The sequence below is a fragment of the Littorina saxatilis genome, linkage group LG2 (genome assembly GCF_037325665.1).
Source record: "Littorina saxatilis isolate snail1 linkage group LG2, US_GU_Lsax_2.0, whole genome shotgun sequence".
Taxonomy (NCBI): Eukaryota; Metazoa; Mollusca; class Gastropoda; order Littorinimorpha; family Littorinidae; genus Littorina; species Littorina saxatilis.
Genome location: NC_090246.1, coordinates 17,169,024 through 17,172,772, shown reverse-complemented (window position 1 = coordinate 17,172,772; position 3,749 = coordinate 17,169,024). Strand labels below are relative to the sequence as shown.

The window sequence follows — 3,749 nt, the reverse complement described above, 5'->3', positions numbered from 1 at the left end:
ACACAACTACTAATATTCGCACATTCAAGCATATACGCACGCACGCAAGCGCGCACGCACACCCGCACACACAGACATAAACGCACTCACACCTGCACGCGTGTGTGCAATCACATTGTCAATCGCACACACACACACACACACACACACACACACACACACACACACACACACACACACACACACACACACACACACACACACACAGGCGCGCGCGCGCGTGGTGATGACGTCGTATCCACATTTTAAAATCGATATGATTGAATATTTTGTCTTTTTTTTTTATTTTTTTACCCTATCCGGACTAGTGTAATGCATTTCGGCTTGGAGGCTAACACATAATTAACCAATATATTAATTGGAACAATGAAACTGAAATTTCAATAACAGATTCAAAATTACAAGGCTCGGTGATTTATGACCCAACGGGTTCAGTTTCAATATTTAAGCACGAATATTATGATATCGCTGTGAGCGACTTGTTTCTTGTTGTTGCTTAGCTTTGAATCACGCATGAGCCATTTTAAAGAAGCGCGGCCATTGAAGTTTTGTAGTTGTGTCAAAACTATGAAATCTTTCGCCACCTTTCTCCACACACACACACACACACACACACACACACACACACACACACACTAGCAGGCAGACTAGCACGCACACACAAACGTTACAGCAAGTAAGTATGCAAACTTCGCTCACAGTATTCAACTCTTTTGCAGTTTTCTTTATTCAGAGAAGCAACAATTGATACCGTGCATACAATATAAAAGCAGATAGAAAATGACATCAGATGATGTTTTACAATATAATGGCAATAAAGTTGTGTGCTTGCAAATACTGAGATATGGCACCGGTGTAACACGAAACTTTTACTCCACGAAAAATTTACTCCAGAGTAAAAATTTCGTACGAAATTCGTACTCCGAGTACACTTTTCGTACGAGAAAAGAACTCCCCAAGGTACTCAAAAATTACTCCCTCCACGAAATTTTGACTCCCCAAAATTTAATTTCCAGTAAAAATCTCGTACGCGAAAATGGGATGCGGGCGAAGGGATAATGCCAATATGTGATCTCGCGCAAACAAATGTCGCGCTACCCTCCCTCCACCCCTTCCACCACCAAAACTAACAGGGGACAGGGGAGTAAAAGTTGCGTACACCTGGCGTGGGCAGTAAATCGCTCGTGTTTGGGTGGAATAATTTATTCGTTATTTATTCGTCAGGGGAGTAACATTTTCCACCGAAATGTTGACTCGGAACACACCTGTCGTTAGAAGTTATTGTCTCTTGTTATGGGGGAGTATTTTTTTCGAAAAGGGAGTACAATTTTCGTACGAAATTTTTACTCCGGAGTAAAAATCTCGTGGGAGTAATTTTGTGCAAAAACACGATGCACAACAACACCAACGTTAACATCATGTTCTTGATCCTCATTCATTAAGAAATTGGCGAAGACACTCTAATCACGCTGATCATAAGTATGTTCCCTTGACGTTCTTTAGTCACTCTGACAACCACAACAACAACAACAACAACAACAACAACAACAACGACCACAAAAACAACAAAAACAACAACAACAAACAACAAAGAGAGAATAAAAGAATAGGAGAAAGAAACACAAAGACAGACAGACAGAAAGAAAGAAAGAAAGAGAGACAGAAAAAAAGTAAAGAAGGAATGAAGGTAAGGAAGAATGAAAGAAAGAAAAACAAGTCGCGTAAGGCGAAATTACTACATTTAGTCAAGCTGTGGAACTCACAGAATGAAACTGAACGCACTGCATTTTTTCACAATGACCGTAGTCCGCCGCTAGTGCAAAAGGCAGTGAAAGTGACGAGCCTGTTCAGTGCGGTAGCGGTTGCGCTGCGCTGCATAGCACGCTTTACTGTCAAAACTTGACTAAATGTAAAAAGAAAGAAAGAGAAAGAAAGAAAGGTTCTAAACCGGGCCTTAACTGACACGTATCAATTAAGCCTATGTGCAGTCTCAGAGATAGTAAGTAGCCATGTTCCTCCCCCGTGTCACCACTGTCACCTCGGTCAGTCATTCTGCCAGAAATGCAGGTGGCACGCATACACCTGAATAGCGCGATGCTGCTCCCCACTTTCCATTAGGAGGAAGCGTCCACAATTTCTCAGCGATGGGGTGAAAATGAAAATTAAAAAAATAAAGAGAAGAAATGGCGTCAACGCACGAGAAAAAGTGTTGTATAATAATTTCATGACAAGATGATTTTGTAACCTCATAGAGCAAACAAAGGTTACTGAGTAATTTATACGAGAAAAAAAAACCGACCAAGATTTATTCTAACTTAGGAAATAAAAAGTTTTTTTTAATGTATATGGACCTTTATAGAACCCAGGTTTGGGGGAATTCAACTCAGAATGTACATGTACAGGGCTTACTAAATATCTCAATGTGGACGGCCTGCTATGCGATCGCATACGGCGGAACCCTTATTTTAAGATCTTTATAAAAAAACTTTCTTTCTTTCTTTCTTTCTTTATTTGGTGTTTAACGTCGTTTTCAACCATTCAAGGTTATATCGCGACGGGTATAAATTTTTTTTTTTAAACCACACACACACGTCCTGAGAAGAAGGAAATCTATAATGGGGTCTAAATTTTACAGAAAAAAAGCAGTCTTCAAAAGGGGAAAGTCTGACATTTGGGGTGGGGGTAGGGGGTAGGGGGGTGGGTGGGTGGGTGGGAGATGGGGTTCGGGGGGGGGGGGGTGTCTCAAAGGTGGATTGCACTGTTCTGGTAGTGATCTCATCGGTCTGTGACATAGTTCACACTCATTACTTATCTATTCTCTAGAGGTGTTACTTTTTAGCGCTGTGAATTTGTTTTGAGCAGCTTTCACAGCTGTTTTGACATGTACAAGTTATCAAGAGAGAGTATTTACGAATGACATTTTTCCAGCGCCCTAGCACCGTTGCTTTGTCAGAACTGGAGGTGGTCTATATCCGAGGGACTCTTCCCCTATATGCAAACACTTTTCAGGGCCAAACCCAGGGGGGGGGAGGTGTTTCCTGTTGCCCGGACCCCCCCCCCCCCCCCCAGTGGCCTGACCATGTACTCCAAGGGTAAAACAGATAAAAATATATAGATTGCACATATTTTAATCTAGATTTCAATTTTAATCTAGATTTCAAATTTTTTCGGGGGGCCATGCCCCCGGACCCCCTTGACAGTTTGGGTGCTTCGCACTTTCAACTAATTTACCCCTACCACAATTGGGCACCTGCCCCCCCCCCCCCCCCCTCACCCTACTTAGGTCCGGCCCTGTTTAAAAAAAAGAAACTGTTAACAAAGGCATATCATGGTTGCTTCCTCCGCGCATCAAATAATTGTCTGTTTCCTTCGCTTTGTAAAACACGCTGAGAGAGATGAGCAATCCCATCCTGACCCCATCCCAACACCCAAACACCTACCCGCCCCACTCCCTTTACGAAATGCATATATATATATATATATATATATAACATCAGAAATTTATATATATATAAGAACCTAGAGATTTCTACAACGGAACTATGCAGGTAATGCCTTTTTACATGTCATGTGATTTTTCATAGCATTTTCAGTCAGACAACTTAATAAATTACCTACGCCTGAATAAAACATATGGAATCATGAAACAAATCATGTTCGCCCTGAGGACCTTGACGATTTAGCTTAGCTGGAAAGGCAGGATAGAAAAATAATATTAATATAATGGAAGGGTTTGACCTCTCGCCTCA

General features: G+C 41.6%; 1 protein-coding gene across 2 annotated transcripts in view; it reads right to left on the bottom strand.

Moving 5' to 3' along the window:
• Positions 1-2,709: 2,709 nt before the first annotated feature.
• The window catches only part of LOC138958385 (dual oxidase maturation factor 1-like), a 24,086-nt gene continuing 23,046 nt past the window's right edge, over positions 2,710-3,749 (bottom strand). For both annotated transcript variants that reach the window (XM_070329519.1, XM_070329520.1), the window contains exon 11: positions 2,710-3,749. This exon is cut by the window's right edge and continues 761 nt beyond it. The gene's annotated coding sequence lies outside the window, so the exon portion shown is untranslated.